General features: G+C 40.7%; 1 protein-coding gene across 1 annotated transcript in view; it reads right to left on the bottom strand.

Moving 5' to 3' along the window:
• Nucleotides 1-327, bottom strand: part of BRDT (bromodomain testis associated) — a 78,569-nt gene extending 78,242 nt beyond the window's left edge. The window contains exon 1 of the mRNA XM_004752603.3: nt 3-327. The gene's annotated coding sequence lies outside the window, so the exon portion shown is untranslated. The remainder of the gene's footprint in view (nt 1-2) is intronic.
• Between the last annotated feature and the right edge of the window lie 22,652 nt (nt 328-22,979).

Genomic DNA, 22,979 nt, shown 5'->3' with positions numbered 1-22,979 from the left:
ACCTGGGCAGCAACGCTCGCACGGGGATGGCCTCCCCAACGGCCTCGCCGGTCGCACGGTGTTGATGGGGGAGGGGAGAAGAGGGAAAAAACGGTTCCTCCTCGCTCAGCGTCGCACCGAGCGTCCCGATCCTACAGCAGTAGTCCACGCAGACGCTGTGTCGCGCTGGGTGAAAAGGGCCTTATCTGATCGTCCCCGCCAGCTTGCACCAGATGAAGGGGGTTGAGGCAGCAGTCGTTCACCGACCGTCGCAGGCAGCTCTCGTCCTAATGGGGGCAGCCGCTAGCGGGCAGCCACAGGCGCCTTTATGGGAGCCCCGCGGCGGGCAGCCCGCCCATTGGCCTGAGCGTGTCACGTGGCCATGCCGTGAGCCGGCCACCGGCGAGCGGCGTGCGGTCTCGGCTCGGCCGCGCAAGCCTGGGCGGGCGGGAAGGTCTTTCCCCGGGGGAGTTCCCTGTTGTTGAGCCTTTGCAGAAGTCCAGGTACGATGCGGAGAGCTTGGGGTTTAGCGGTGGGAACGCCACCCACAAGGAGTTTACCATTAAAACGATGAAATGGGGGCGCCTGGGTGGCTCAGTGGGTTAAGCCTCTGCCTTCGGCTCCGGTCATGATCTCAGGGTCCTGGGATCGAGCCTCGCATCGGGCTCTCTGCTCGACAGGGAGCCTGCTTCCTCCTCTCTCTCTCTGCCTACTTGTGATCTCTGTCTGTCAAATAAATAAATAAAAATTTTTTAAAAAACGATGAAATGAATTAGCCTTATGTTGTTTGAGGGGGTTCGTAAGTTTGGGCTTGCACCGTTCTCATCCTTCATCTCCAGTTCGCCCCAAAGCTCCCATTTCTTGATGTAGTGAATGCTCAGTGTTAGATAGCAGCTGAGGTTGGACCCCACTTGGTTTAAAATGGCACTTAACAGCATTTTCACAGCTGCGTGGAGAGTGATTTAGGATTTTTGAGAGTCTTGGCGACTGCCTCTTTATTAGTGGGTATGTATTAGAAGAATGTATTTAGCACTAAAGTCGCCTTTTGGATCCAGTGGCAAACAATGTTTCTAAAAAGTCATTCCTAGATGGATGAATGGGAGGAAGGATAGGTGGGGGGACTGCTCTAGGAAACCCATTAAAAACCAACCTGTCGGGGCACCTGGGTGACTGACTCAGTGGGTTAAAGCCTGGGACTTTGGCTCAGGTCATGATCCCAGGGTCCTGGGATGGAGCCCCGCATGGTGCTCTCTCCTCGGTGGGGACCCTGCTTCCCCCCTCCCTTTCTGCCTGCCTCTCTGCCTACTTGCGATCTCTATCAAATAAATGAATAAAATCTTTTTTAAAAAGACAAAAAAAAAACAATCTACAGTTTCTTGAAGCAAAAATCTGGGGGCCATGAACAATTTGGCATGTCTTTATTTTGTCGCTTTTATGTGAGAGTTGGAGAGCTCACCAAGCAGTGCTGCTACAGGTCATACAAATAAATGGAGCGGCAGGCAGGTTTGCATTGGAAAGACTCTCCTTACTTAAAACCCAGAAAATGGCTTAGTTTGTCAGAGGAAGGACTAGAAGGCCTTTACTTCCAGGTAACCAAATAATCAAGGACTGTATGGAAGAGGCAATGCCATAGTGTACAGGTTGGTTAGATTTGATGTTTGTGTTCCTGTTTTTGTTTAAAATCTTATTAGGCAGGAAAAAGAAAGGAACTAGGGTGTGATCTAGTTACAGACATAGGGTGTGACACTCACACTGTGAAAGGCTCAAGGGAAGTCAAAGAAAATAAAAGCCAGGAATGACTCAGTGCAAATCTTGTTTAGCTGTCAACTTTTTGGCTGTCCTAGTCCTGAGAACCAATGTTAGGGAGAACTGCATACTCCACAGAGAAGCTCTGGTGATCTTTTAGAAAGCTAAATCTCATCATGTTAACACCCTTAAAACCTTTCAATTACTTTCTGTTGTTCTTAAGATAAAGATCAAACCCCTTAAGTTGAGCTACAAGGTTCTACTTGGATTATCTATATTCAGCTCCAACCATTCCTCCAATAGTGCCCACATCTCCCACCACACTGTCCTTTTACCTCTTCTGATAACCCCATCATTCCACCCCACACCTACCCTCCCTTCCTCTCTCTGCCCTTCAGGGCTCCTATAACCACCTCTTCTCTATACCCCCTTCTCACACACAAGGTTTCACCTTTTCAAAGTCTTTCCATCAAGGCGGCCTCCACTAGATTGGTCTTCCTTATCCTACACTCCTGTTATAATTACATAACACCTATTACAACTGCAATTATATAGCCAGGCACATATTTCATGTCTATTTTCCCCACTACACTATAAGAATCGTGAATGGGAAGGAAGTATCAAAAACCTTCAAAGTGTTTTGTCATTGAGAACATTATCCTTTGATCCTGCCAGGTTTTAAAGATTGGCAAATCAGATTTGAATTAAGGGCATGGGTGGGTAGGGAGGGGGAGAGTGACAAAAATAGACTTGAGCTTTTAAAGAATTTAATAGAATGGTTATAAAATGGAGAATATGGGGCACCTGGGTGGTTCAGTGGGTTAAGCCGCTGCCTTCGGCTCAGGTCATGATCCCAGGGTCCTGGGATTGAGCCCCGCGTCGGGCTCTCTGCTCAGCGGGGAGCCTGCTTCCCCCCTCTCTCTCTCTGCCTGCCTCTCTGCCTGCTTGTGATCTCTCTCTGTCAAATAAATAAATAAAATCTTAAAAAAAAATTCCAAAATGGAGAATATGGAGAATGAGTTTATTTGGAAAGTAGACTCCTGAAGATTTGCTGTTAGATTGGATGTAAAGATGATAAGGTGTTTCTGGGTTGAGTATTTGGAGGAAGGCACCATTTACTGGAAAGGAAATTGGAGGGGAGCAAGTTTGAGGGAGGGGGAAGATCATGACTTCAGTTTTGAACATAATGAATTCAGGGTACCTTTAAAATATCTGGTTAGTGATTTTGAATAGGGAGTTTATTATACAGCTCCAAATTCGGTCTAAGCTGAAGATGGGAGAGAAGGGCAGGAAGGAAGTTAGAAGAGTGAAATTAGTTTCAAATAATTCTTACGGAGAACAGGAGGAAAATCTGGGGAAATGTCTTAATGAGACATTTGAAAAAGTTAAGATTGGTGAGTGTTCGTGAAAAAGTAAGATAGTTAGTTGCTTTTCCCCGGCACTGAGATTTGCCAGGGGTTTATGACAGAGACACAACAGAGAAAAGTAACTTCTAAAATATTGGGGGAAGAGTGGCTGAAGACCAGTACAGTAAGACTAGGATATCACAAACGCTATTCTGTGACACATAAAAATAGTTGTAATTATGGTTTGTTTGGGGTTTTTTTTAGAAAAGCATCAAAGAATTCTATTTCAGTTTAAATCAATATATCACCTGAATGTAGATGAAAGACATTTTAAAGTTTCCATCCTTCATTCTAGCATCAGATTCAACAAGAGGAAAATTAACTTTCTGGTCTCCTATGAATTTGCAAGTGTCCCCAGAACTCAGTTAAAGATTTAAGTTTATCAATGGTTTTGTATAGGAATTTGGAGGCAATTTAATACATATAGACATAGAGGATAATTTATTACTAAAAAATATTTACGGGGCACCTGGGTGACTCAGTCTGTTGAGCGTCAGACTTGATTTCAGCATAAATTGTGGTCTTAGGGTTATGAGATCCAGCCCTGCGTTGGCCTCAGTGCTCAGTGGGGAGACTGCTTCTCTCCTTCTGTCCCCCCCCCACCCTGCTCCCATTCATGCAGGTGCACACACTCTTGCAAAATAAATAAATAAATAAGTCTTTAAAAAATATGTATTTGTTACCTCCATGTTGCTAAATCCAAATGTCAGCTCTTGCTAGTTCTTAAATGTTGGAATTCTCCAATGCTCAGTCCTTGGACCTTCTCCCTACTGAAACACCCTTAGGAGCAGCACAAACAGTCTCTAGGCTTATCTGCTCTTGGCTCCCAAATTTACATGTCTATCCTAAGCCTTTTTCTTGAACTTCAGATTCATACACCCAGCTGCCTACTGGATACCTCTCCATCTGAAAGTCTAATGAGCATCTTAAACTTGGTGTCAGTGTCCAAACCTGAGTTCCTGATAATGCCCTTCAAATTGCTCTGCTCACAGTCTTCCCCATCTCAGTAAATAACAACTCCATTCTTACAATTACTCTGGCTAAAAAATTTCAGTCATCGCCTGTTTCACAGTTTATAGCCAATCAAGTGTAAAAGAATTTGATTCATTAGCAAATCTTTTCATTTCTTCCTTTTTTTTTTTTAAGATTTTTATTTATTAAAGAGAGGGGAAAAAGCAGGTAGGAGGGGCAGCAGGTGAGAGAGAGAGAGAAGCAAACTCCCTGCTGAGCAGGGGGCCTAACTTGGGGCTCTTTCCCAGGACCCGTAGATCATGACCTAAGGCAAAAGCAGACACTTAACGGACTGAGCCACCAGGCATCTCTGTGGGTACAGTCTCAAAACCTATCCAGAATCTGAACTAGTCTAAGTCAATATATATGTTTCATTGACTTTGTTGCAATAGGCTGATCTCCATTGCTTCTGCATCTCCCTTTGGCCTCCTTCAATCTAACCTCAACACAGCAGTTGAATGATCTTGGTAATCAATTCATGTCTTCCAGTCCTCAGAACTTTTCAGTGGCTTCCTATTTCCCTCATAGTGAAAACCAAAGTCCTTCAGTGATCCTAAAGGCTCTAGATCATCTACCTATTCATTGACAAAACATGAAAGAAGGCTTTGGATGAAATAACATACTTCAAGGGGAAGTATGACTCATGGTCCCAGTCTTGCTTCTTCCCTATTCAATTTCATGGTTTAAAAATTTGACCTTTTACTTACTTGCCTTAGATATCAATATTTTTATTAGCAGACTCACCATTTTTTAAAAAAGTAAAATGAGTTTTTAAATTTTTTTTTTAAGATTTTATTTATTGACAGACAGCAAGAGAGGGAACATAGGAAAGGGGAGTGGGAGAAGGAGAAGCAGGCTTCTAGCTAAGCAGGGAGCCTGATGCCAGGCTTGATCCCAAGACCCTGGGATCATAACCTGAACCCAAGGCAGACTCTTAACAACTGAGACACCCAGGCGTCCTTAAATTGTTTTAACAATAAAATGTATAATGTTTATCACTAGGTATAAGCTCATAATTTCCTTTATTAAATTTATTTATTTAACAAATAACATTAAATATAATTAAATATAGTTTCTTCATATGTAACTTAAATGTGTAGAAGATTTAAATTTGGATGTGAATGAATACATATAGCAAATAAAGAATTGCCTTACCATAATAAGTTCAAATAAAGGTTACAAATAATTTGGGGGAAGTGGCCTAAACACAGGCCCCATCTGTGAGGAAAGAAGGCGTGAATTTTATATAGTGCTACCATAGAACGTGAGTTTAGTTAATCAACTCAAGATTTATCAACTTAAGGTTCTGTCCCATTAACCCTGTCAATCAAGATTTTGTAAGAAATAACACTGGAAAACACTGAAAGTTAATTTTGCATCTAGAATGCTGAAACTATATGGCATAAAGAGTTCCTTTTGGCATAAGAAATATAAATCAGGTATAGTAGGAAGTTCTGGAAGTTTCGGAGAAAGGGCTGTAACCTAATCTGAAAGTCCTCAGAAGTTCCTACCCATCTTGAGTAACGTGGATGCCTGTCTGGCCTTAGCTGCATTTTCAGGCTCTTTATGAGAAGAAGACCCATTATGAAGGAGAGTCCATTTGCCCAAGTCCAGATTACTAAAGGGCTGAAGAGGGCTATTCATGAGTCACACACTCCAAAATAAAAATGGAGGATCAAATCCCAATGGGGCTTCCAATTTCCCTTCCAGAAGAGAATCAGGAACTTAAGGATTCCCACAATCCTTCACCTCCACCAGAATCAGTAACCCATTAACCCGTTATCACCTTTCACTATCCCTTACCTACTGTCCTCTCTTCCCTTCTTATCCAGCTTTCGTACTACAGTCATTCATGACAATCTCTTCGTGCAATCAATCACCTTCAACACCTCTATCTCCTCTTCCTTTTATTTCATGCTTGGCAAAATTACAACTTTTATTAAATCCTTATTAAACTTTAAATGTAATCCATTAGGTCTACATCTACCCTTTGCCCTGTAGCTCATTCTTACTAAAGGAAGAGGCACAACTGTGTTGTCAAGTTGTCCTTTAAATAAAAGAGCAACTAGCACTGCTATCCCCCCAATACTCCCTAACCATTTCCCCTGCTACAGTTCTCTCCACAGCACATATAACCATCTAATACATTATAGAATTTTTTGCTTATTTAATCTATCTCTCTCTCCCTAGAGTGGAAGCTCAGAGAAGGGATTTTTGTCTATTTTCTTCACTGCCTTATCCTCACTACATTGTTGAATATCTGGCACAGTGCAGGTATTCGTTTAATTGGTCTAACAATGAATAAATGACTTATGCCTAAAGACCCACTTCACCAAAGGGGACAAATATGTAAAGGGATATATATTTCTCTGTTGAAAAATCCACTGTTCAAAGTAAAAAGTAAAAGAGCACCCTGGCTTGTGCTTGAAGGAGTTCTGAAGTGATGTGGCTCTCTATTGAGGGCAGGAGGCTCTCTTGTCCTGGAAGGGATTAAAGAGTTCCTAAATTTTTTAAAAGATTTTATTTATTTATTTGACACAGAGAGAGAGAGGGAGATCTCAAATAGGCAGAGAGGCAGGCAGAGAGAGAAGGGGAAGCAGGCTCCCTGCTAAGCAGAAAGCCTGGGTCTCTATCCCAGGATCCTGAGATCAGGACCTGAGCTGAAGACAGAGGATTAACCACTGAGCCACCCAGGCGCCCCAAGGAGTTCCTAAGTATTTACTGGGGTTGTCTAGCATTTGAAGTAGGTTACCAGCCCTCAAATATCATTGAAATTATAAAAACTCTATGGATCTAAATCCTTATTAATTGGTGGATATTGGCACATGTATTTTCTATTGTACTGGAGAAGCAAAGAGACCAAAGGAAAAATCTATATGTGAAATGACCTCATCTTTTGGCTGCTTTTAACAGTTATAAACCATGTCAGGAAACTGAATATGCCTTCAGTTATCCTGCAGATTGTTCCCACATCTGAATTCTTTGATCAGAACTAAAATAAGTGGTTAAAAGGGGGAAATTCCCTCTGACAGAATCACAGAAAGTGCAATAATAATAAAATTAGAGCAATTTAAAACAAATTCAAAGGAACAAACCTGTTTGCTAAAATTCTTTTGTTGCCTATTCCTTGCTTATTCATTGTTTCTAAGGAGGCTTTATGTTAATTTTAGTGAATTCTGACCCCTTGTCCTGGCCTAATATATTCTAAGGATGCATTCCTATTGGAGTATTCCACATTGTAACTCAGCCACTTCCTAAATTTTTATTGACACATAGGTAATTTTTACAGTGTGCGCAGAGGCTCCTCAGAAACAAATAAGCAACAGAAGTATATTATTTTATTTTATTAGACTGTATTTATTTATTTGACAAAGATCACAAGTAGGCAGAGAGGCAGGCAGAGAGAGAGGAGGAAGCAGGCTCCCCGCCGAGCACAGAGCCTGAAGCGGGAAGGACCCTGAGACCATGACCAGAGCTGAAGGCAGAGGCCTTAACCCACTGAGCCACCCAGGCATCCCAGAAGTATTTTATTTTATTTTATTTTTATTTTTTTTTAAAGATTTTATTTATTTATTTGACAGACCAAGATCACAAGTAGGCAGAGAGGCAGGCAGAGAGAGAGAGAGTGGAGGAAGCAGGCTCCCCGCTGAGCAGAGAGCCCGATGCGGGGCACGATCCCAGGACCCTAGGATCACAACCTGAGCTGAAGGCAGAGGCCTTAACCCACTGAGCCACTCAGGTGTCCCAGAAGTATTTTATTTTTTAAACAAACTAGAACACAAATCATGAAAGAGGAAGAGATTCTCACTCATTTTGGTTTGTTTTCTTTTGAATTTGTTTTACTGTACTTTGAGAAATGATTATTGATGTGTAAGTAAATTTTTACATGTTTTTAGTGGTTTAAAAAAAAAGGATTTTGACTATGTTTAAAATGGTAAAATTAGGGGTGCCTGGGTGGCTCAGTAGGTTAAATGTCTGCCTTCGGCTCAGGTCAAGATCCCAGGGTCCTGGGATCCAGCCTCATATCTGGCTCCCTGCTCAGCGGGAGGCCCTGCTTCTCTTTCTCCCTCTGCCTGCCACTCCCCCTGCTTGTTTGTGCTCTCCCTCCCTCTCTCTCTCTCTGATAAATAAATCAATAAAATCTTTTAAAAATGGTAAAATCATTTGATTTTTAAAATTGTATATATTTTAAAAATGTATATTTCCCTAGAAATGCTGAGGTTTGCAGTAAAGTCAGAATCAATAATGCTTATGCTCTTTTTTTAAGTAGGATTTTTAAAAAATTTTTATTTATTTATTTTTTTTAATTTTTTTTTTTTTCCAAGTAGGGTTTTTATTTGTAAATAATCTCTATGCTCAACATGAGACTTGGACTCACAACCCAGAGATCAAGTATTGCATGCTCTGCTGACTAAGCCAGCCAAGCACCCCAGGAATACTTATATTTCTTTTTTTTTTTTTTTTTTTTAGATTTTATTTATTTGACAGAGACCACAAGTAGGCAGAGAGGCAGACACCCCCCCACCCCACCCTGGACAGCTCCCTGCTGAGAAGAGAGCCAGCTTAGGGGAAGTGGGCATCCCAGGACCCTGAGATCATGACCTGAGTGGAAGCCTGAGGCTTAACCCTTTGAGCCATCCAGGCACCTCCAGAATACTTATATTTCTTAAAAAAATTTTTTTGAGTATAGTTAACACACAATGTTACATTAGTTTCAGGAGTCCAACATAATGATTCATCTCCTCTCTACACCTTATGCTGTGTTCACCACAAGTGTAGCTATCATCTGTCATCACACAACACTACTGCAGTATCAATGCTTGTATTTCTTGATCCTAAGTTTTGCCAGAAAGTGAAGCAATTAAAAATTATAAGTGATGAGAGAATGTGTTATAACTCATCTCTTAGGCTAATAGAATAAACAAATCATTTCTTGAAAATACAATAAGGTACAGAGAAGTTATTAATACTACTTCTTGAAAAACATTTATGCCTTTCAGTCTATTGTAATCAATGTTGTTGCCGTCTCTTTTATAAAAGTAAGTCTCCAATACAATCATTATTGAAAAGAAACAGTTTTGTTATTTTTTCACTATAATCTGTTTAGCAAATATGTGATTATAGAATCTAGTTGGTGTATGTACTTTCTTATACTTTTGAATGGCATTCAAGGAACTTACTAGTTCAGTTTTTTAAAAAAATCTTAGAATCCCGGATGAGAAGTTTCAGCTTTAGGGTTTTGGATTGTGTCCCTGGGCTATGCCCACGCCAAAGTGGCTGTCCTAAGAATGTAGGGAGCCTCTAACCAGACCCTACAGGGCACTCTGCACAAAAAAAATGAGGCCAGTAGCCTGAAGGGCTCTGGGTTCTAAAGCAGCTGGAGCAGGGTTTTATAACCTTTGTAATCCAATATTAGGTCCTTTTTAGGCCAACAACAACAACAACAAAAATCAGGGAAAGGGAAACTGGAAATGGGGTAGCCCAAATGGGAAGGTAAAAAAGAGAAAGGCAAAGGACCAGAGTTACAAGAGGGGAAAGCAGGTCGACAAATTCAGGCAATAGGGTAAAAAGAGCAATGTGAACAGGAAAGAAAACTCCCTTTGAGGCCCTGGAGGTCACGCAGTTTTGAGTGAGGACCAGGTCGGAGGTGAATGGATGAAAAGCAGTAGAAACGGAAGTCTTTGGAGTTTAGGAGAAATGAAGAGGAAAAGTGTTCTCAGGAAGGAAGGGCCATCTCTGCTCTCATTCTAGCTGTATTCATTTATTTCTTTCTATCCATGGCTTCTCTGTCTCTAGTTTCTTCCTTTAGTTCACTAAATAGACAAAAACCCTTAAAGAAAGTAACTGATGGCATAAAATCTAGTCTTTTCTCTGGTAGCCATCAGTTCTCTGTATTTATGGATCTATTCCTCCTTTTTTGTTTGTTTCATTTCTTAGATTCCACATATAAGCAAAATCATATGTTACTGGTCTGACTTACTTTACTTAGCGTAATACCCTCCATGTCTATCCATGTTGTTGGAAATGGTTGGATCTCATTTTTTGTGTGGCAGAGTGATAATCCACTCTGTGTGTGTATGTTTGTGTGTATCCCATCTTCTTTATTCATTTATCAGTGGACACTTGCTTTACTTCCATATCTTGGCTATTATAAGTAATGCTGCAGTACACAGAGGGATGCATGTACATTTTCAGCTTAAAATTTTCATTTTCTTTGAGTAAATACTAAGTAGTATGATTACTGAATCATAGGGTAGTTCTTTTTTTAAATTTTTTGAGGAACCTCCATACTGTTTTCCATAGTGTCTGCACGAGTTTGCACTCCCACCAACAGTGCACGTAGTTACTTCTTGTCCTATCCTTGCAAACACTTGATATTTCTTGTCTTTTAGATACTAGCAATTCTGGCAGGAGTGAAATTGAAATCCCATTGTGGTTTTAATTAGCATTTCCCTGACGACTAATGAAGTTGAGCATCTTTTCATGTGTTTGCTGGCCATCTGTACATCTTCTTTGGAAAAATGTCTGTTTGGATCCCCTGCTGATTCTTTAATGGAATTATTTGGCTTTTTGGTGTTGAATTGCCTAAGGTCTTCATATATTTTGAATATTAACTCCTTATCATATATATCATTTACAAGAATCTTCTACCTTTAGGTAGGTTGCCTTTTTGTTTTATTGATGATTTCTTTGGCTGGGTGAAAGCTTTTTATATGGGTGTAGTCCCAGGAGCTTATTTTTGCTTTTATTTCCCTTAAGAGACATATCTAGAAAAGCTTTGTGAAGGTGATGTGCAAAAGAGATTACAGCCTTTGTTTTTTTCTATAGTTCTATAGTTCCAGGACTCAGGTTTAAAGATCTAATTCAGTTTATTTTGGTATTTGATTTTAATGACAATTCTAACTGATAAGATATCTCACCGAGATACAAAGATCCAAATGGAAATACACTGTTGTCTGCACTTTGTAGGTCTTGATACTCATTTTTTATTCAATACACCAATTTTTCAGTTATTGTTAAGACCTGGCTAGGAAAATTCTTTCTTTCCTAATGTCAGCCAATATTTTTGTGAACTAGGTGATTTTGCATTTTTAATATCTTTAACAAATAGGTTCAAAACCCACTGAAATTTTTAAACAAATCATAAATTACATCTCCAAGTCTTTTTACAATGCAGATGAGACTTTAGAGGTAACGGTTCCATCATTTTGGGGGACAAAATTACCAAACGGTAGAAATAATTTTGCACATCCGCTTTCAAAATGTTTTTCTCACAGCATGTATTCTTAAAAGGCAGATGTTTTCCTCTTCATTTTTTAACCACTTGTAATACCTAATCCAACTGCCATACTGTTTTTACCTGGAAAACTCATAATATGTAAGTTTTGTCATTTTTTTTCTGTTTGTATTGACATTATTTTCAACATGTATCCTATTTGCAGGGAACTTTAAAAGTCAAACTAAATAACGTCTGATATTTCTGACATCAGCAACCAAATTTCCAACAATTGCGTTTCAGGTAATTTAATCCAGTTCTGACACTATCAGGAATTAGCACAGACCCAACAGGTGAAGGGCTCAGTTCCATGCCTATACTTGACATGCCATTCACAAATGGGATGCCTGGGCCACCCATAGTTCTGCCCATGAAGTTCCCATGACCCCCTCAGATGTATAATTTGCTAGAATGCCTCACAGAACTCACAAAAACATTTCTCTTACATTTAGAGGTTTATTATAAAGGATACAATTCAAGAATGGCCAAATGGAAGAGATGCAGAGTAAGATATAGGGTGGGGGTAGGGGAAGCTGGCAGCTACCCTCCTAACACCTCGGTGTGTTTACCTGCAAGGGAGTTAATCTCTAGTCCCCTACCCTTCCTGGAGGTTGGGTATGTGGCTGGAAGTTCCACCCTTCTAATCAATGTTTTTGGTCTTTCTGGTGATCAGCTTACATTTTGAGGCTACCTAGGGGCCTCCCCCTGAACCACCTTGTTAGCATAAACTCAGGTGTGGTCAAAGGGGTCTGTTGTGAATAACAAAAGATATTACTTGCTTCTGTCAGGAAATCCCAAGGGTTTTAGGAACTCTGTGCCAGGATTGGAAAAAAAAAAAACTAAATTTTATATATTTTGTACCACATAATACTCTAGATGGCTCTTAACCAGGACCATGAAAATTGCAACCACGGTGCTTAACACGAATAATTGAGTAAGGGGGCTCCTATTAGCTTCAAGATATCTCACTGTACCAGTTTCTAATTGCAAAGAGCGGAATCTATCCTAGCTAATTTAAGCAGGAGAAAGGCAGGATACTAGCAAGATCACAGCATTGTTGAAAAGTCTGAAGAATCAGACTCAAAGCTAAACTTGAGGAATACTCCAGACCTGCTACAGAACTAGCCTGAAATGAAAACTACTGCTGTCAGCTGCCCCCTAAACTACTGGAGCTGCTCCCGCTGTCTTTCCCTATGACTTGTCTGCATCAGGAACTTGACCTTGAAGTACCTGCTGACCCCCACCCCAAGTTGGATGCTTCCACCATCAATCGTGCCTTAAGGACAGACACTCCTTTCAGGGCCCCATTTCTTTCCTTCCTTACTCCTGAATCAACGAATCAAAGTCTGATGGTATCACTAATTGGCAGAGCCACTGCACCTGCTATGGGCAAGTCAAATGGCCTCATAATGTGGGAATTTCTACCCATATGGAAAGGCTAATGCAAATATGCTAGGCATCCATGAATATAATAAATGTTACTACATTCCTTAGTCTAGGTACCTGTATATTAAATATTATTATAGTTTACCTTCTTATTTTGCTTGATTCAAAAGCAGATGTGAAGCAGGGGCTGGAAGCCCAGCTAGCTCCAGCACTGAAGAGCTCTTCAGGCATGTGGAGTGTCTCTGTTGGGGCTACGGGCCCCCTGGCACCTTGGAGCCCCAGCTGCCACAGCATGGTGAACCGGGGATTGAGGCCAGAACGAGCTATACAAGTAAGAAGGTCCCTGCTGATGCTAAAAGCTCTTGTAGAAATACTGAGAGGTCATGATGATGTCGCATTTTACTGGGTAATCCATGGATCTAAACACGTGAGGAAGTATTAAGAAGAAATCTAAGAACTTAATAAAGTTGAAGACATTAACTATAATGCACACAAGTAATGTGTAAGGAAAAGGGCAAATCTGGGAATTGCACTAAGAAAACTAAGGAGAGTGTATGTTGCTGGAGAAACTAACATTTACTTTGACACTTGAAATAAGCGAGTACCAAGAATAAAAGTTGAGGTTGCAAATAGCTAGCAAAAGATCCTTGTATAATAGTGCTGTTAAAAGCAGCATTTCTGGACTGGCATGGTATGCTATAACTAAGCCAAATGCTTCCTTAATGGATCCTTGAAACACCTCAACACAAAGGGCTTTGGAAGCAAAGCAGAATAAAATACAAACCTGTGATCAAAAAGTGGAAATGGCAACAGTAATTTGAAAACCTGATGAGCAGCAGGTTACAATCTTTTCTTTTTAAGATTTAATTTTTTTATTTGACAGAGAGAAAGAACACAAGCAGAGGGAGCAGCAAGCAGAGGGAGAGGGAGAAGCAGGCTCCCCACCGAGCAAGGAGCCTGATCCAGACTTGAGCTGAAGGCAGCCACTTAACCACTGAGCCACCATGGCGCCCCAGGAGATTTTCAATTGGAGCAAAAAAACAAAGGCTTGAGAGACATCCCTCAGATAATTCCAGAATCAGTTTTGAGCCTCAGGAAAGATGATACATGTCACTAATGATCCACAGCAGTCTGAGCTGAAGAGCTTCTACATTTCTGAGCTGCTTCTACCTGGTTCCAGAATGTCACCAGGGTTGGCCTACGTAATGGACTGAGTAACAGAAAAGCACGATCCCAATCAACGCTTCAACTTTTGTTTTCATACTATGTTGATGATCTCTTAATCTCTCAACAGGAGTTTAAGCATTAGACCTCACTTATTTTATTTATTTATTTTTGGATTTTATTTATTTATTTGAGAGAGAGACAGAGAGAAATAGTGAGAGACAGAGCATGAGCAGGGAGGAGAGGGAGAAGCAAGCTCCCCACTGACCAGGGAGCCCGACTTAGGACTCCATCCCAGAACCCTGGTATCATGACCTGAGTCCAAGGCAGACACTTAATGTACTGAGCCACCTAGGCACCCCTAGACCTCACTTATTTTATATAGTGCTCTGACACTAACATTTTATAAGGCAAAGGTAGCACCAAATGCATAGTTAATGGTCATGGACCATATTCCTATTTAAACATAACTGAGAAGCAGAAATTTAAGCCATTGTTAATAGTGAACATATAAAAAGTTATAAGAAGCCTAGGTACCATCTCTGCTCAGCATTTTGGCTAAGATCAAGTGTAGAAGCCTAGGTACCCACACTTCTGCCCAACAAACTAGAATTTGGGGGTTTCCATGGAACCCAACCCCATCAGTATAATTCCCTAGAATGACTTACGAAGCACAGAAAAAACCACTTTATTGATGCTTACCAGTTTATTTAAAGGATACACCTCAGAAACACCCAAAAGGCATAGGGTAAGATATTGGTGGGAGAGGGGAGTACATGTGCACAGACTTTGCATGCTCTCTCAGAGCATACCCCCCTCCCAACCCATCACTGTGTTTACCAACCTGGAAGCTCCTGGAATCCAGCATTTATGGACTTTTATCTAGGTTTCATTACTTAGGCCTAACTGATTAAATCATTGACCATTGGTTATTAAATTCAATCTCCTGGCTTCTCTCCCCTCCCTGGAGATCAGGGAGGGGGGCTAAAATTTCTAACCCTTTGGTTACCTGGTTGAGTTTTCTGATGGCTATCGCCCATCCTGGAGCTATCTAGGAGCCCCCACTTTGAATCATCTCATGGCCACAGAGAAGTTACTTATCATTCTGGAGATTCCAAGGGTTTTAGGAACTCTACACCAGGAAGTGGAACAAAGGCCAAATATTTAATTTTTATTACACCACAATCTCATTTTAAACATACAAAATTTGGGGGCGCTTGGGTGGCTCAGTCAGTTGAACTCTTGGTTTCAGCTCGGTCCATGATCTCAGAGTTGTGAGACTGAGCCCCATGTTGGGCTCCATGCTCAGCAATAAGTTGCCTCTAGATTCTCTCTACCTCACCCTTACCTCGACCCTCACTCTCTCTCTTTCGTCTCTCTAAAATAAATAAATCTTTAAAAAATAAAATATAAAATTTGCCATGGTTTTGTAAATGAAAGTTTTTCCTCTAAATTTTATCCTTCCTATTAGATGTGAAAGTTAACATATGGCTTATGTAATAAAAAGAAGTCTAGATGTGATTTGACTGTCTACCTTCCTATTGATTCACACAGAATGATGGCATGCCTGGGTGGCTCAATCAGTTAAGCATCTGCCTTAGGCTTGGGTCATGATCCCAGAGTCCTGGGAGCAAGCCCTATCTGGAGCTCCCTGCTCCCCTGCTTATCAGGAAATCTGCTTCTTCCTGACCTGCTGCCCCTCCCCCACCACACCTTCTCTGTCTCTCAAATAAATAAATAAAATCTTAAGTAAATAAATAAATAAGTAAGAGCAGAATGATGATGATTAACACACCCACTGCCACTTCTCTTGGAGAATCCAAATAAAGCATCATAAGTTCAATCAAATTAAATTATCTCTGCATTTGTCTCCTGGTAAAATAAATAAGTACATACATGCTTAAAATAAAAGCAGAATGATGAGTGAAATTCTAGAACAGGAAGAAAGATGAAAAACAATCAGAAAAGTACTTGCTGCTTTTTGGTAGGGGTGGGAAATGAGCAGAAGGGGCATGAAGAAACCTTGGGTAATGTTAATATTTATATTTTGATGGAGTGCAGTGTGACACAGGCATATCACTTGTCAAAACTCTATGAATGTTTAAGATATGAACATTTTATTGTATATAAATGTTACATCAAAAGAAATTAAAACTCTAAAAAATATTTGACACTAGTCAACAACACAAGTTGAAGTGTTTAGGAGAAAGTGTACTGATTTCTCAAATTTACTTGGAAATACGTCAGAAAACTAAATGATTTATGGATCAATAGAGGAGTGGATAAGTATGTGATAAAATAGGTGTACAGAAATGTTAATGTGAATGGTAGATAGTTATAGACTGGTACTCAGATTTATTTCATCTTTGTATTTGAAAAATTTCATAATAGAGGATTGGAAAAAATAGACACACACACGCACACATATATAGCATATATTTTGGGGATACAACAGAAAACTACAATAAGTAAATTATTATATTATTTTCATGGATCTACTCTTGGGCTTCCTCTGCTCATTGCATCACATTGTTTTAAAAGATTTATTTATTTATTAGAGAGAGAAAAGCAGACTCTACATTGCACTCAGAGCCCAACACCAGGGTTGACCCTAAAACCCTGAGACCATAACCTGAACTGAAATTAAGTCATAGATTTAACTAAGCCACCCAGGCACCCCTGCACCCATTTTTAAAACCCAACAGAAAGTAGAAAGGAGGGGTTCCTGACTGGCTCAGTCAGTAGAGCATTCAACTCTTGATCTTAGGGTTTTAAGTTCCAGCCTCACATGGGTATAAAGATTACTTAAAAATAAACGCAAAAAAAACCAAACCAAACCAAAACAAAACAACTAGAAAAGGGGAAAATGTCCATGGGTTTAAATTTTTGCTTTTTAAAGTTTTTTTCTAATGTATTTATTTGACAGGGAGAGATCACAAGTAGGCAGAGAAGCAGGTGGGGGTGGGTGGATGGAAGGCCGTGGGGGAAGCAGGCTCCCCGCTGAGCAGAGAGTCTGAAGAGGGGCCTGATCCCAGGACCCTGAGATCATGACTTGGCCAAAGGCAGAGGCTTAACCCACTGAGCCACCCAGGTGCCCCAATTTTTGCTTTTTTAAAAAAGTTTTTTACAAGATAGCAAACTTAAACTATGTGAAAAAGTATTTAAAAGATTACCAAATTCAGGAGTAGGCTTTTATTTTACACAAATTAGAATATCTTTTTCTTGCTTTGTGCTGATTATATGAATGGGGGGGGATAGTTTTCTCTCTACCTTTCTGGGTTCTTAGCTGAGATCCCTGTATTAAAAGATTGACAAATAAAAACAAACAGAAGTTAATTAGCATACATGCCTCATGTATTAATGGAAGACACCCACGGGAAAATGAGTAACTCTCTGAAGTGGCTTCAAATTTAGATGTAAATATCATCTTAATAAGGAAAGGGGAGGGGGGAATGTAGGCCCTTTAGGGAAGAATAACTGATTTTTAGGAAAGATGAATGAGCACTTGGAAGAATAGATGTGAGTATGATAGCTTGTGACAAAATTTGCCAGGGTTTGGTGTAGGCTTCTGCTCTCCTTTCCTGGGATAAAAGCCAGTTCTCCCTGGTTGATGAAACTCCTGGAGAGGCGATTTATGACATTGTGTTCCTTTTAGAGGATCTGTCTTTGGGTAGATATAGGAAGTTCAGAGAAAACATCTCCCCCAATTTGCTGTTTTTCAAGTGCTTACAAGTCAAAACAATCCATACCAAAGGAACATATTTTAGGGTGGCATATTCTGTTACCATTCATACGATAAAGGGATAAACCCGAAAGAAGAGTGTTAAATAAGTTTAAATACAGTCTACTCACTTATATACTAAATATATATTAAAATTAGCACTTATGAAAATAATAATCACATTAACAGATTAAAAGAGGAAAACAACCCAGTCTTACCAATAGGTGCCCCCCCCCAAACCCCACCCCATTTGATGTAATCCAACATCCATTCATATATCAAATCTTAGTAAGTAAGGAATAGAAGGTGTTATAAGCTGAATAGGGTAACACCCCCATCCTGCAAAATTCATATGTTGATGTCCTAACCCTCAGTACCTCAGAATGTTACTATACTTAGATACGGGGCCTTTAAAGAGGTGATTAAATTAAAATGATTCCAGAGGGAATCTAAATTGGTACAACCCAGTTTAGAAAAGAGTTTGCATTATTTTCTGAAATTTAAAATTCACATACTTCACAACCCAGCCATCGCACTCCTAGGTAGATCCCCAAAAGAAATTGCAGCACATCTGCACCAAGAAATGTGCAGAGAATGTTCATAACCGCACAGTTAACAATAGCAAACACCCGGGAATAACTCAATTGCTGACAGGAGTAAGAATAAATAAACTGGAATATACATAATAAAATACAATAGATAAAATTAAGTGAAAAAAAGAAACACACCCCAAAAGTTTACAACACGATACTCTTTGAGAGAAATCATAACTCAAAAGCACTTCGAGGGAATATCTATCATCTACCTGTAAAAACAACAAACAAGCAAAAAAACATAAAAAAGAAAAGTAAGAAAATTACGGAGACAAGATTGAAGAGCCTGAGTTCCCCTGGAGGGGTGAGGTGGGGGAGAAGGAAGGGAGGCATGCAGATAGAACGTTAGGTGGGAGGTTTTGTGGTGGGGCTGGGTTCATGGATGTTTGCCTTATTAAAACTAACTAAATAATAAAAGATGATCGATGATGAGGGTGTGTCGTGAAACAAAGAGAACTCTCAATCCAATTCTATGCACCTGACATTTTTTTTTTTTAAAGATTTTATTTATTTATTTGGCAGACAGAGATCAAAGACAAGTAGGCAGAGAGGCAGGCAGAGAGAGAGAGAGGAGGAAGCAGGCTCTCCGCGGAGCAGACAGCCCGATGCGGGGCTCAATCCCAGGACCCTGGGATCATGACCTGAGCTGAAGGCAGAGGCTTTAACCCACTGAGCCACCCAGGCACCCCTCTTTTTTTTTTTAATTAAAAAGAACATTTTATTACACACAAATGTTTCTGAAACAACAATGATCATGGGAAGCCCGCAAATCAATTACTTTCTTTACCTGGAATTGTGTTCCCTTTCGTAAGGATACCTTGAAAGGCAGAAGCCGGGGAAACGTCTAGGTCCATAAGACACCTTTAAATTCTTTCATTTCCCTGCCTAGGCCACGTTTAAACTATTCTAGTGGGCGTAATATAAAAATATTAAAATTACGTCTCAAATCTTCCCATTTTTTACTAATAAGTCCGGTAATAAAGTAAATAGTTTTTTAGGTTTAGGCAGACTATATTTATGTAGTAAAATAATGATTTAAATATGAAGAAAAGAAGACACATTCCTTCTTCCATGAAATAATCGCCCATAATGTATGTGTCCCGTTTCCATGCTTTTCCCTCTGGATTTAGTGTGTGCTCACACGCACACACACGTGTGTGTGTGTAAGGTCGGGTGTGGGGGGGCAGAGAGAATTTTAGGGTTGGGCTCTTGTTCTACCTGATGTCCCACAGTGGATAGGCACTGTCACTGCTGTGCCCTTGGACGTTCTCAGTGATAGCATTTAAAGCCCCATCTGTTGAACAACTGAGCCATTTCCAATTGTTTGACTCTCATCATTAAAGAAATAAGTATGTCTGTGCCATAAATCTCTGTTCTTTATGTCTGGTTCCTATAAGCACCATTTCTGGAACACATTTTAACCACATTTTTGGAGGACAGGCTGCAGGCTTCTCTATGCACTCTTTGTTCAGCGGCAGCCTTCCTTGGTAAAGGAGGGACCTGGAGTCTATAGATGAGACCTGAAACCATGCGGAGGACAAGCCAGCAGTGAGTGCATCAGTAGTGGGAGTGACCATAGAACAGGGAAGAGCTTTCCACACCCCCCTCATGGGCCCTCCCCCACAAGTATCCCTGCCCTGTGTCCTGGAACACACATCCAGTGATACGCTCCAGCCACTCCAGCCCCTTATGCTCCATAACTCAGGTTCTAACTTGAGCAACCATGCCCCGCTCCAGGCCATCAGAGGAGTACAGACCAGGCCATTCCTATCAGGTTGCTCCCTGTCTATCCTGGCTGGACCACATCCTCTCAGGGAAGAACCTCCAAGGACAGCGCAGGTCAGTGAGTTACAGACTTTTGTTCATCCAGATGTAGTTTTAGTGGCAAGAGCAAAAACCACTTGAACCTGTGTGAACAAGAGAAGCCCTTACAAAGCACATTGGCTCCTCATGGAAGCTGCAGGCTGGAAAGAGCCTCTACCAAGTGTTCTGGCACTGGATATAGTTCATCCACAGCCCTATGTGAGGTGATGGATGCTAATTAAATTTACTGTGATAATCATTTTGCCATATATTTAACTATATAGATCTAAAAATATATTACAAAAGATATATATATATCAGATAGTTATGTTGTACACTTGAAACTTATACAGTGTCGTATGTCAATTATGTCTCAATAAAACTAAAAAAAAATCTTTCTAGAACAAAAGTATACTTTCTAGAACAAAAGGTATACTTTATTAAGTATGAAGAAGATGACCCATCTCCATATTCCCAAATAGTGTAGTTCCATCTTTCATTTGCCAGCACTATCCAGGTAGGAGTTGTATCTGACCAAAACAAGACTGAGGTGTCTTTTAAAGAGAAAGAAACAGCCCAAAACACATCAGTTTATATCCTTCCCTTCCCCTCCCCTGTGATTTCTCATGGACATGGCCCTGTGCTCCCCTCCACCTCTTGTAAGAGTGTGAATTCTCGACATCAGTCTCCGTGAGTCTCCTATTCAGATTTGCAGAGTAAGGATTTCTCATCCCTGCCCAGTGTCAGGCCCACCTTACTAATGCCTCGAAACACTGATTGGTAATTCCCCGAGGCCTAGCGGAGCTGGCCAGCAAGCTGTCTGAGACTTGAACTCGATTCTGATTCTGATATCTATCTTGGTGACAGCATCAGATTCCACAGGTTACAGGCTCAGTCCTACAAGACTCTCCCCCACCCTCAGCACCACCCCCCCTTCAGATGCTAGTCACAAGCTCAGGTTGTTTTCTGTGCTTCCGACAGACCGGCAGTAAATCAGAGGATCCCACAAACCCGTCTTTGGGTGTGACTAATTTGCTAGAGTGGCTCACAGAACTCAGGCAAACAGTTTACTTATATTTCCTGGTTTATTATAAAAGAATTGGGATAAAGGATACAGATGGAAAAGATGCACAAGATAAAGGATCCAAGATGGAAAAGATGCACAGGGCAAGGTATGTGGTAAGGGGTGGTGAGCTTCCGTACCCTGTCCAGGCATGCCACTCCCCTAGCACCTCACGTGTTCACCAGTCTGGAAGTTCCCTGAACCTCATACTTTGGGATTTTTTTTTCTTTATTTATTTTTAATGTAGGCTCCATGCCCAGCATGGAACCTAACATAAGGATTGAACTCACAACCCTGAGATTGAGACCTGAGTTGAGATTAAGAGTTGGATGCTGAACCAATTGAGCCACCCATGTGCCCCTACTTTGGAGATTTTTATGGAGGCTTCATCCATAGGCATGAATGATCATTAACTCCATTTTTGGCCCTTGTCTAAGAGAACGGAGGGTGGGCTGAACGTTCCAAGCTTCTAATCATGTCTCGTCTTTTCAGTATCCAGCTGTCAGCCAGGAGCACACCCAGAGTCACCTCCTTGGAACAAAAGACACTCCTATCACCCAGGAAATTATAAGGATTTCAAGAGCCCTGTGTCAGGAACCAGGGTCAAAGACCAGATATTAGAACAAAAGATGCTCCTAGTTCTCTTATCACTTGGGAAATTAAAAGGGTATCAGGAACTCTGTGCCAGGAACCAGTGGCAGGGACCAATATATATTTTCCATTATGCTACATCTAATTACTTCTTTCCACCTTGCTGACCACTTAGCTCCTAGGTCGGTATCCTTCTAACCACCACCCGGGCCATGTTCTTCATGGTCCCATGAGGCTCCATTCCAACCTTGGCTTGTAATTTTAAGAATTCCATAAGCTCACTGTCATTTTCTTGGTGGTGATTGCAAAAGCAATGGACTGACATTCAACAGCCTTAATTCTAGGTCCAGATCTGTCACTAACCAGTAGGGTTCAATGCAGGGCTTGATGTGGGGCTCGATCCCAGGAGCTGGAGATAACAGCTGAGCCAAAGGCAGATGCCCAACCATCTGAGTCACCCAGGCGCCCCTAACCAGTAGGGTCTTGATCTGATTTTCCTCTTTTGTGAAATAACAGTGGTAGATTCAATTATTTCCAGTTTTCTTGTCTTTCTTATTGAGGTGTGATTGACACCTCAATATAGCATAATAAAACATAACATTATTTTAGTTTCAGGTGTATAATATAGTGATTCAATATTTGCATATAGATCTTCTTCACCTTAGGATGGAATGATATCCAAATAAACCCATCCTAAGTTGAAAATATTGAAAGTCAAAATGTGTTGAATACACCTAACCTGGTAAACATCATAGCTTAGCTTAGCCCACCTTACATGTGCTTGGAACACTTACATCAGCCTATAGTTGGGCAATATCATCTAACACAAAACAGGTTTTATAATGTAAGTGTTAAATATCTTATGTAACTGATTCACTACTGTACTGAAAGTGAAGACCAGGATGGTTGTATGGGTATAGTATAGTTGTAGGTGTATTGGTTGTGAACCCTCATGATCATGTGGCTGACTGAGAGCTGTGACCCTGCCCAACATCACGAGAGACCATTGTACTACGTAACACTAGCCTGGGAAAGGATCACAATTCAAATTTCGAAGTGTGTTTCCTACATATCTCTTTTATACCATTGAAAAATCATAATCGAGCCATCATTCATAGGTCAGTGACCAAGTCTGTGTATTGCGAAATGATCCCCATAATAAGTCTAGTTAACATCCATCACCATACATAGATACAGAATTTTCTTTTCTTGTGATGAATTTCTTCCAGTTCTAAAATTC

The sequence above is a fragment of the Mustela putorius genome, unplaced genomic scaffold (genome assembly GCF_011764305.1).
Source record: "Mustela putorius furo isolate JIRA1106 unplaced genomic scaffold, ASM1176430v1.1 tig00003853_pilon_pilon_pilon, whole genome shotgun sequence".
In the NCBI taxonomy this organism is placed as follows: Eukaryota; Metazoa; Chordata; class Mammalia; order Carnivora; family Mustelidae; genus Mustela; species Mustela putorius.
The sequence above is the reverse complement of the archived record's forward strand: the minus strand, read 5'-3'. Positions and strand labels throughout refer to the sequence as shown.